This window comes from Pan paniscus, chromosome 22, assembly GCF_029289425.2.
Source record: "Pan paniscus chromosome 22, NHGRI_mPanPan1-v2.0_pri, whole genome shotgun sequence".
Lineage (NCBI taxonomy): Eukaryota > Metazoa > Chordata > Mammalia > Primates > Hominidae > Pan > Pan paniscus.
In genome coordinates, this window is record NC_073271.2 from 47,983,328 (window position 1) to 47,996,775 (window position 13,448).

A 13,448-nucleotide genomic window follows, 5' to 3' on the forward strand; every position below is an offset into this window, starting at 1 on the left:
CATCTATACACAGATGGCCGGGTAGATATTTCCATGTTTATACAGATGGCGGCATAGATATTTCCATATTTATACAGATGTCTGTGTAGATATTTCCATGGGTATACAGATGGTATTGTAGGTATTTCCATGTTTATACAGATGGTGGTGTAGATATTTCCATGTTTATTCAGATGACTGTGTAGATATTTCCATGTTTTTACAGATGGCAGTGTAGATATTTCAATGTTTATAGAGATGGCGCTGTAGATGTTTCCATGTTTATACAGATAACGGTGGAGATATTTCCATGTTTATACAGACAGCAGTGGATATATTTCCATGTTTATACATATAGCCGTGTACATATTTCCATGTTTATAGAGACAGCGGTGTCGGTATTTCCATGTTTATACAGACAGCGGTGCAGATATTTCCATGTTTATACAGATGCCTATGCAGATATCTCCATATTTATACAGAGGGCTGTGTAGATATTTCTATGTTTATACAGATGGCTGTGTAGATATTTCCATGTTCCTACACATGACTGTGTAGGTATTTCCAAGTTTATACAGATGGCTTTGTAGATATTTCCATGTCTATAGAGATAGCGGTGCAGATATTTCCATGTTTATACAGATAGCGGTGTATATATTTCCATCTTTATACAGATCGTGATGTAGATATTTCCATGTTTATACAGATACCGGTGTAGATATTTCCATGTTTATACAGACCACAGTGTAGATATTTCCATGTTTATAGAGATAGCAGTGTAGATATTTCCAAGTTGGTACAGATGGCGGTGTTGATGTTTCCATCTATACACAGATTGCCGTGTAGGTAGTTCCATGTGTATACAGATGGCATTGTAGATATTTCCATGTTTATACAGATGGTGGTGTAGATCTTTCCATGTTTACACAGATGACTGTATAGGTATTTCCATGTTTATACAGATGGCGGTGTAGGTATTTCCATGTTTATAGATATAGCGGTGTAGATATTTCCATATTTATACAGATAACGGTGTAGAAATTTCCATGTTTATACAGATAGCGGTGTAAATATTTCCATGTTCATACAGATCACAGTGTAGATATTTCCTTGTTTATACAAATAGCGGTGTAGTTATTTCCATGTTTATACAGATAGCGTTGTAGATATTTCCATGTATATACAGATGGCTGTGTAGATATTTCCATGTTTATACAGATGGCTTTGTAGATATTTCCATGTTTATACAGATGACTTTGTAGGTATTTCCATGTTTATACAGATGGCAGTGTAGATATTTCCATGTTTATAGAGATAGCTGTGTAGATATTTCCATGTTTATACAGATCGCGGTGTAGATATTTCCATGTTTATACAGATCGCGGTGTAGATATTTCCATGTTTATACAGATCGCGGTGTAGATACTTCCATGTTTATACAGATATCGGTGTAGATTTTTCCATGTTTACACTGATTGCGGTGTACGTATTTCCATCTTTCTACAGATGGCATTGTAGATATTTCCATGTTTATACAGATGGCGGTGTAGATATTTCCATGTTTATACAGATAGCGGTGTATATATTTCCATGTTTATAGAGATAGCGGTGAAGGTATTTCCATGTTTATAGACATAGCGGTGTAGATATTTCCATGTTTATATAGATGGCGTTGTAGATATTTCCATGTTTATACCGATAGCGGTGTTGGTATTTCCATGTTTATACAGATAGCGATGTAGATATTTCCATGTTTATACAGCTCGCGGTGCAGATATTTATATCTTTATACAGATGGCTTTGTAGATATTTCCTTATTCACACAGATGGCGGTGTAGTTGTTTCCGTGTTTATGCAGATGGCGGAGTAGTTAGTTCCATGTTTATGGGTATGGCAGTGTATTTTCATGTTTATAGAGATGGCCGTGTAGATATTTCCATGTTTATAGAGATAGCAGTGTAGATATTTACATGTTTATACAGATGGCGGTGTAGATATTTCCATGTGTATACAGATGGCATTGTAGATATTTCCATGTTTATACAGATGACTGTATAGGTATTTCCATGTTTTTACAGATGGCAGTGCAGATATTTCCATGTTTATAGAGATAGCGGTGTAGATATTTCCATGTTTGTACAGATGGCGGTGTAGATATTTCCATCTATACACAGATGGCCGTGTAGATATTTCGATGTTTATACAGATGGCGGCATAGATATTTCCATATTTATACAGATGTCTGTGTAGATATTTCCATGGGTATACAGATGGTATTGTAGGTATTTCCATGTTTATACAGATGGTGGTGTAGATATTTCCATGTTTATTCAGATGACTGTGTAGATATTTCCATGTTTTTACAGATGGCAGTGTAGATATTTCAATGTTTATAGAGATGGCGCTGTAGATGTTTCCATGTTTATACAGATAACGGTGGAGATATTTCCATGTTTATACAGACAGCAGTGGAGATATTTCCATGTTTATACACATAGCCGTGTACATATTTCCATGTTTATAGAGACAGCGGTGTCGGTATTTCCATGTTTATACAGACAGCGGTGCAGATATTTCCATGTTTACACAGATGCCTATGCAGATATCTCCATATTTATACAGAGGGCTGTGTAGATATTTCTATGTTTATACAGATGGCTGTGTAGATATTTCCATGTTCCTACACATGACTGTGTAGGTATTTCCAAGTTTATACAGATGGCTTTGTAGATATTTCCATGTCTATAGAGATAGCGGTGCAGATATTTCCATGTTTATACAGATAGCGGTGTATATATTTCCATCTTTATACAGATCGTGATGTAGATATTTCCATGTTTATACAGATAGCGGTGTATATATTTCCATGTTTATAGAGATAGCGGTGAAGGTATTTCCATGTTTATAGACATAGCGGTGTAGATATTTCCATGTTTATATAGATGGCGTTGTAGATATTTCCATGTTTATACCGATAGCGGTGTTGGTATTTCCATGTTTATACAGATAGCGATGTAGATATTTCCATGTTTATGCAGCTCGCGGTGCACACATTTATATCTTTTTACAGATGGCTTTGTAGATATTTCCTTATTCACACAGATGGCGGTGTAGTTGTTTCCGTGTTTATGCAGATGGCGGAGTAGTTAGTTCCATGTTTATGGGGATGGCAGTGTAGATATTTTCATGTTTATAGAGATGGCGGTGTAGATATTTCCATGTTTATAGAGATAGCAGTGTAGATATTTACATGTTTATACAGATGGCGGTGTAGATATTTCCATGTGTATACAGATGGCATTGTAGATATTTCCATGTTTATACAGATGACTGTATAGGTATTTCCATGTTTTTACAGATGGCAGTGCAGATATTTCCATGTTTATAGAGATAGCGGTGTAGATATTTCCATGTTTGTACAGATGGCGGTGTAGATATTTCCATCTATACACAGATGGCCGTGTAGATATTTCCATGTTTATACAGATGGCGGCATAGATATTTCCATATTTATACAGATGTCTGTGTAGATATTTCCATGGGTATACAGCTGGTATTGTAGGTATTTCCATGTTTATACAGATGGTGGTGTAGATATTTCCATGTTTATTCAGATGACTGTGTAGATATTTCCATGTTTTTACAGATGGCAGTGTAGATATTTCAATGTTTATAGAGATGGCGCTGTAGATGTTTCCATGTTTATACAGATGACGGTGGAGATATTTCCATGTTTATACAGACATCAGTGGAGATATTTCCATGTTTATACACATAGCCGTATACATATTTCCATGTTTATAGAGACAGCGGTGTCGGTATTTCCATGTTTATACAGACAGCGGTGCAGATATTTCCATGTTTATACAGATTCCTATGCAGATATCTCCATATTTATACAGAGGGCTGTGTAGATATTTCTATGTTTATACAGATGGCTGTGTAGATATTTCCATGTTCCTACACATGACTGTGTAGGTATTTCCAAGTTTATACAGATGGCTTTGTAGATATTTCCATGTCTATAGAGATAGCGGTGCAGATATTTCCATGTTTATACAGATAGCGGTGTATATATTTCCATCTTTATACAGATCGTGATGTAGATATTTCCATGTTTATACAGATACCGGTGTAGATATTTCCATGTTTATACAGACCACAGTGTAGATATTTCCATGTTTATAGAGATAGCAGTGTAGATATTTCCAAGTTGGTACAGATGGCGGTGTTGATGTTTCCATCTATACACAGATTGCCGTGTAGGTAGTTCCATGTGTATACAGATGGCATTGTAGATATTTCCATGTTTATACAGATGGTGGTGTAGATCTTTCTATGTTTACACAGATGACTGTATAGGTATTTCCATGTTTATACAGATGGCGGTGTAGGTATTTCCATGTTTATAGATATAGCGGGGTAGATATTTCCATATTTATACAGATAACGGTGTAGAAATTTCCATGTTTATACAGATAGCGGTGTAAATATTTCCATGTTCATACAGATCACAGTGTAGATATTTCCTTGTTTATACAAATAGCGGTGTAGTTATTTCCATGTTTATACAGATAGCGTTGTAGATATTTCCATGTATATACAGATGGCTGTGTAGATATTTCCATGTTTATACAGATGGCTATGTAGATATTTCCATGTTTATGCAGATGACTTTGTAGGTATTTCCATGTTTATACAGATGGCAGTGTAGATATTTCCATGTTTATAGAGATAGCTGTGTAGATATTTCCATGTTTATACAGATCGCGGTGTAGATATTTCCATGTTTATACAGATCGCGGTGTAGATATTTCCATGTTTATACAGATCGCGGTGTAGATACTTCCATGTTTATACAGATAGCGGTGTAGATATTTCCATGTTTTTACAGATATCGGTGTAGATATTTCCATGTTTACACAGATTGCGGTGTACGTATTTCCATCTTTCTACAGATGGCATTGTAGATATTTCCATGTTTATACAGATGGCGGTGTAGACATTTCCATGTTTATACAGATAGCGGTGTATATATTTCCATGTTTATAGAGATAGCGGTGAAGGTATTTCCATGTTTATAGACATAGCGGTGTAGATATTTCCATGTTTATATAGATGGCGTTGTAGATATTTCCATGTTTATACCGATAGCGGTGTTGGTATTTCCATGTTTATACAGATAGCGATGTAGATATTTCCATGTTTATGCAGCTCGCGGTGCACACATTTATATCTTTATACAGATGGCTTTGTAGATATTTCCTTATTCACACAGATGGCGGTGTAGTTGTTTCCGTGTTTATGCAGATGGCGGAGTAGTTAGTTCCATGTTTATGGGGATGGCAGTGTAGATATTTTCATGTTTATAGAGATGGCGGTGTAGATATTTCCATGTTTATAGAGATAGCAGTGTAGATATTTACATGTTTATACAGATGGCGGTGTAGATATTTCCATGTGTATACAGATGGCATTGTAGATATTTCCATGTTTATACAGATGACTGTATAGGTATTTCCATGTTTTTACAGATGGCAGTGCAGATATTTCCATGTTTATAGAGATAGCGGTGTAGATATTTCCATGTTTGTACAGATGGCGGTGTAGATATTTCCATCTATACACAGATGGCCGGGTAGATATTTCCATGTTTATACAGATGGCGGCATAGATATTTCCATATTTATACAGATGTCTGTGTAGATATTTCCATGGGTATACAGATGGTATTGTAGGTATTTCCATGTTTATACAGATGGTGGTGTAGATATTTCCGTGTTTATTCAGATGACTGTGTAGATATTTCCATGTTTTTACAGATGGCAGTGTAGATATTTCAATGTTTATAGAGATGGCGCTGTAGATGTTTCCATGTTTATACAGATAACGGTGGAGATATTTCCATGTTTATACAGACAGCAGTGGATATATTTCCATGTTTATACATATAGCCGTGTACATATTTCCATGTTTATAGAGACAGCGGTGTCGGTATTTCCATGTTTATACAGACAGCGGTGCAGATATTTCCATGTTTATACAGATGCCTATGCAGATATCTCCATATTTATACAGAGGGCTGTGTAGATATTTCTATGTTTATACAGATGGCTGTGTAGATATTTCCATGTTCCTACACATGACTGTGTAGGTATTTCCAAGTTTATACAGATGGCTTTGTAGATATTTCCATGTCTATAGAGATAGCGGTGCAGATATTTCCATGTTTATACAGATAGCGGTGTATATATTTCCATCTTTATACAGATCGTGATGTAGATATTTCCATGTTTATACAGATACCGGTGTAGATATTTCCATGTTTATACAGACCACAGTGTAGATATTTCCATGTTTATAGAGATAGCAGTGTAGATATTTCCAAGTTGGTACAGATGGCGGTGTTGATGTTTCCATCTATACACAGATTGCCGTGTAGGTAGTTCCATGTGTATACAGATGGCATTGTAGATATTTCCATGTTTATACAGATGGTGGTGTAGATATTTCCATGTTTACACAGATGACTGTATAGGTATTTCCATGTTTATACAGATGGCGGTGTAGGTATTTCCATGTTTATAGATATAGCGGTGTAGATATTTCCATATTTATACAGATAACGGTGTAGAAATTTCCATGTTTATACAGATAGCGGTGTAAATATTTCCATGTTCATACAGATCACAGTGTAGATATTTCCTTGTTTATACAAATAGCGGTGTAGTTATTTCCATGTTTATACAGATAGCGTTGTAGATATTTCCATGTATATACAGATGGCTGTGTAGATATTTCCATGTTTATACAGATGGCTTTGTAGATATTTCCATGTTTATACAGATGACTTTGTAGGTATTTCCATGTTTATACAGATGGCAGTGTAGATATTTCCATGTTTATAGAGATAGCTGTGTAGATATTTCCATGTTTATACAGATCGCGGTGTAGATATTTCCATGTTTATACAGATCGCGGTGTAGATACTTCCATGTTTATACAGATAGCGGTGTAGATATTTCCATGTTTTTACAGATATCGGTGTAGATATTTCCATGTTTACACTGATTGCGGTGTACGTATTTCCATCTTTCTACAGATGGCATTGTAGATATTTCCATGTTTATACAGATGGCGGTGTAGATATTTCCATGTTTATACAGATAGCGGTGTATATATTTCCATGTTTATAGAGATAGCGGTGAAGGTATTTCCATGTTTATAGACATAGCGGTGTAGATATTTCCATGTTTATATAGATGGCGTTGTAGATATTTCCATGTTTATACCGATAGCGGTGTTGGTATTTCCATGTTTATACAGATAGCGATGTAGATATTTCCATGTTTATACAGCTCGCGGTGCAGATATTTATATCTTTATACAGATGGCTTTGTAGATATTTCCTTATTCACACAGATGGCGGTGTAGTTGTTTCCGTGTTTATGCAGATGGCGGAGTAGTTAGTTCCATGTTTATGGGGATGGCAGTGTATTTTCATGTTTATAGAGATGGCCGTGTAGATATTTCCATGTTTATAGAGATAGCAGTGTAGATATTTACATGTTTATACAGATGGCGGTGTAGATATTTCCATGTGTATACAGATGGCATTGTAGATATTTCCATGTTTATACAGATGACTGTATAGGTATTTCCATGTTTTTACAGATGGCAGTGCAGATATTTCCATGTTTATAGAGATAGCGGTGTAGATATTTCCATGTTTGTACAGATGGCGGTGTAGATATTTCCATCTATACACAGATGGCCGTGTAGATATTTCGATGTTTATACAGATGGCGGCATAGATATTTCCATATTTATACAGATGTCTGTGTAGATATTTCCATGGGTATACAGATGGTATTGTAGGTATTTCCATGTTTATACAGATGGTGGTGTAGATATTTCCATGTTTATTCAGATGACTGTGTAGATATTTCCATGTTTTTACAGATGGCAGTGTAGATATTTCAATGTTTATAGAGATGGCGCTGTAGATGTTTCCATGTTTATACAGATAACGGTGGAGATATTTCCATGTTTATACAGACAGCAGTGGAGATATTTCCATGTTTATACACATAGCCGTGTACATATTTCCATGTTTATAGAGACAGCGGTGTCGGTATTTCCATGTTTATACAGACAGCGGTGCAGATATTTCCATGTTTATACAGATGCCTATGCAGATATCTCCATATTTATACAGAGGGCTGTGTAGATATTTCTATGTTTATACAGATGGCTGTGTAGATATTTCCATGTTCCTACACATGACTGTGTAGGTATTTCCAAGTTTATACAGATGGCTTTGTAGATATTTCCATGTCTATAGAGATAGCGGTGCAGATATTTCCATGTTTATACAGATAGCGGTGTATATATTTCCATCTTTATACAGATCGTGATGTAGATATTTCCATGTTTATACAGATAGCGGTGTATATATTTCCATGTTTATAGAGATAGCGGTGAAGGTATTTCCATGTTTATAGACATAGCGGTGTAGATATTTCCATGTTTATATAGATGGCGTTGTAGATATTTCCATGTTTATACCGATAGCGGTGTTGGTATTTCCATGTTTATACAGATAGCGATGTAGATATTTCCATGTTTATGCAGCTCGCGGTGCACACATTTATATCTTTTTACAGATGGCTTTGTAGATATTTCCTTATTCACACAGATGGCGGTGTAGTTGTTTCCGTGTTTATGCAGATGGCGGAGTAGTTAGTTCCATGTTTATGGGGATGGCAGTGTAGATATTTTCATGTTTATAGAGATGGCGGTGTAGATATTTCCATGTTTATAGAGATAGCAGTGTAGATATTTACATGTTTATACAGATGGCGGTGTAGATATTTCCATGTGTATACAGATGGCATTGTAGATATTTCCATGTTTATACAGATGACTGTATAGGTATTTCCATGTTTTTACAGATGGCAGTGCAGATATTTCCATGTTTATAGAGATAGCGGTGTAGATATTTCCATGTTTGTACAGATGGCGGTGTAGATATTTCCATCTATACACAGATGGCCGTGTAGATATTTCCATGTTTATACAGATGGCGGCATAGATATTTCCATATTTATACAGATGTCTGTGTAGATATTTCCATGGGTATACAGATGGTATTGTAGGTATTTCCATGTTTATACAGATGGTGGTGTAGATATTTCCATGTTTATTCAGATGACTGTGTAGATATTTCCATGTTTTTACAGATGGCAGTGTAGATATTTCAATGTTTATAGAGATGGCGCTGTAGATGTTTCCATGTTTATACAGATGACGGTGGAGATATTTCCATGTTTATACAGACATCAGTGGAGATATTTCCATGTTTATACACATAGCCGTATACATATTTCCATGTTTATAGAGACAGCGGTGTCGGTATTTCCATGTTTATACAGACAGCGGTGCAGATATTTCCATGTTTATACAGATGCCTATGCAGATATCTCCATATTTATACAGAGGGCTGTGTAGATATTTCTATGTTTATACAGATGGCTGTGTAGATATTTCCATGTTCCTACACATGACTGTGTAGGTATTTCCAAGTTTATACAGATGGCTTTGTAGATATTTCCATGTCTATAGAGATAGCGGTGCAGATATTTCCATGTTTATACAGATAGCGGTGTATATATTTCCATCTTTATACAGATCGTGATGTAGATATTTCCATGTTTATACAGATACCGGTGTAGATATTTCCATGTTTATACAGACCACAGTGTAGATATTTCCATGTTTATAGAGATAGCAGTGTAGATATTTCCAAGTTGGTACAGATGGCGGTGTTGATGTTTCCATCTATACACAGATTGCCGTGTAGGTAGTTCCATGTGTATACAGATGGCATTGTAGATATTTCCATGTTTATACAGATGGTGGTGTAGATCTTTCCATGTTTACACAGATGACTGTATAGGTATTTCCATGTTTATACAGATGGCGGTGTAGGTATTTCCATGTTTATAGATATAGCGGGGTAGATATTTCCATATTTATACAGATAACGGTGTAGAAATTTCCATGTTTATACAGATAGCGGTGTAAATATTTCCATGTTCATACAGATCACAGTGTAGATATTTCCTTGTTTATACAAATAGCGGTGTAGTTATTTCCATGTTTATACAGATAGCGTTGTAGATATTTCCATGTATATACAGATGGCTGTGTAGATATTTCCATGTTTATACAGATGGCTATGTAGATATTTCCATGTTTATGCAGATGACTTTGTAGGTATTTCCATGTTTATACAGATGGCAGTGTAGATATTTCCATGTTTATAGAGATAGCTGTGTAGATATTTCCATGTTTATACAGATCGCGGTGTAGATATTTCCATGTTTATACAGATCGCGGTGTAGATATTTCCATGTTTATACAGATCGCGGTGTAGATACTTCCATGTTTATACAGATAGCGGTGTAGATATTTCCATGTTTTTACAGATATCGGTGTAGATATTTCCATGTTTACACAGATTGCGGTGTACGTATTTCCATCTTTCTACAGATGGCATTGTAGATATTTCCATGTTTATACAGATGGCGGTGTAGACATTTCCATGTTTATACAGATAGCGGTGTATATATTTCCATGTTTATAGAGATAGCGGTGAAGGTATTTCCATGTTTATAGACATAGCGGTGTAGATATTTCCATGTTTATATAGATGGCGTTGTAGATATTTCCATGTTTATACCGATAGCGGTGTTGGTATTTCCATGTTTATACAGATAGCGATGTAGATATTTCCATGTTTATGCAGCTCGCGGTGCACACATTTATATCTTTATACAGATGGCTTTGTAGATATTTCCTTATTCACACAGATGGCGGTGTAGTTGTTTCCGTGTTTATGCAGATGGCGGAGTAGTTAGTTCCATGTTTATGGGGATGGCAGTGTAGATATTTTCATGTTTATAGAGATGGCGGTGTAGATATTTCCATGTTTATAGAGATAGCAGTGTAGATATTTACATGTTTATACAGATGGCGGTGTAGATATTTCCATGTGTATACAGATGGCATTGTAGATATTTCCATGTTTATACAGATGACTGTATAGGTATTTCCATGTTTTTACAGATGGCAGTGCAGATATTTCCATGTTTATAGAGATAGCGGTGTAGATATTTCCATGTTTGTACAGATGGCGGTGTAGATATTTCCATCTATACACAGATGGCCGGGTAGATATTTCCATGTTTATACAGATGGCGGCATAGATATTTCCATATTTATACAGATGTCTGTGTAGATATTTCCATGGGTATACAGATGGTATTGTAGGTATTTCCATGTTTATACAGATGGTGGTGTAGATATTTCCATGTTTATTCAGATGACTGTGTAGATATTTCCATGTTTTTACAGATGGCAGTGTAGATATTTCAATGTTTATAGAGATGGCGCTGTAGATGTTTCCATGTTTATACAGATAACGGTGGAGATATTTCCATGTTTATACAGACAGCAGTGGATATATTTCCATGTTTATACATATAGCCGTGTACATATTTCCATGTTTATAGAGACAGCGGTGTCGGTATTTCCATGTTTATACAGACAGCGGTGCAGATATTTCCATGTTTATACAGATGCCTATGCAGATATCTCCATATTTATACAGAGGGCTGTGTAGATATTTCTATGTTTATACAGATGGCTGTGTAAATATTTCCATGTTCCTACACATGACTGTGTAGGTATTTCCAAGTTTATACAGATGGCTTTGTAGATATTTCCATGTCTATAGAGATAGCGGTGCAGATATTTCCATGTTTATACAGATAGCGGTGTATATATTTCCATCTTTATACAGATCGTGATGTAGATATTTCCATGTTTATACAGATACCGGTGTAGATATTTCCATGTTTATACAGACCACAGTGTAGATATTTCCATGTTTATAGAGATAGCAGTGTAGATATTTCCAAGTTGGTACAGATGGCGGTGTTGATGTTTCCATCTATACACAGATTGCCGTGTAGGTAGTTCCATGTGTATACAGATGGCATTGTAGATATTTCCATGTTTATACAGATGGTGGTGTAGATATTTCCATGTTTACACAGATGACTGTATAGGTATTTCCATGTTTATACAGATGGCGGTGTAGGTATTTCCATGTTTATAGATATAGCGGTGTAGATATTTCCATATTTATACAGATAACGGTGTAGAAATTTCCATGTTTATACAGATAGCGGTGTAAATATTTCCATGTTCATACAGATCACAGTGTAGATATTTCCTTGTTTATACAAATAGCGGTGTAGTTATTTCCATGTTTATACAGATAGCGTTGTAGATATTTCCATGTATATACAGATGGCTGTGTAGATATTTCCATGTTTATACAGATGGCTTTGTAGATATTTCCATGTTTATACAGATGACTTTGTAGGTATTTCCATGTTTATACAGATGGCAGTGTAGATATTTCCATGTTTATAGAGATAGCTGTGTAGATATTTCCATGTTTATACAGATCGCGGTGTAGATATTTCCATGTTTATACAGATCGCGGTGTAGATACTTCCATGTTTATACAGATAGCGGTGTAGATATTTCCATGTTTTTACAGATATCGGTGTAGATATTTCCATGTTTACACTGATTGCGGTGTACGTATTTCCATCTTTCTACAGATGGCATTGTAGATATTTCCATGTTTATACAGATGGCGGTGTAGATATTTCCATGTTTATACAGATAGCGGTGTATATATTTCCATGTTTATAGAGATAGCGGTGAAGGTATTTCCATGTTTATAGACATAGCGGTGTAGATATTTCCATGTTTATATAGATGGCGTTGTAGATATTTCCATGTTTATACCGATAGCGGTGTTGGTATTTCCATGTTTATACAGATAGCGATGTAGATATTTCCATGTTTATGCATCTCGCGGTGCTGATATTTATATCTTTATACAGATGGCTTTGTAGATATTTCCTTATTCACACAGATGGCGGTGTAGTTGTTTCCGTGTTTATGCAGATGGCGGAGTAGTTAGTTCCATGTTTATGGGGATGGCAGTGTATTTTCATGTTTATAGAGATGGCCGTGTAGATATTTCCATGTTTATAGAGATAGCAGTGTAGATATTTACATGTTTATACAGATGGCGGTGTAGATATTTCCATGTGTATACAGATGGCATTGTAGATATTTCCATGTTTATACAGATGACTGTATAGGTATTTCCATGTTTTTACAGATGGCAGTGCAGATATTTCCATGTTTATAGAGATAGCGGTGTAGATATTTCCATGTTTGTACAGATGGCGGTGTAGATATTTCCATCTATACACAGATGGCCGTGTAGATATTTCGATGTTTATACAGATGGCGGCATAGATATTTCCATATTTATACAGATGTCTGTGTAGATATTTCCATGGGTATACAGATGGTAT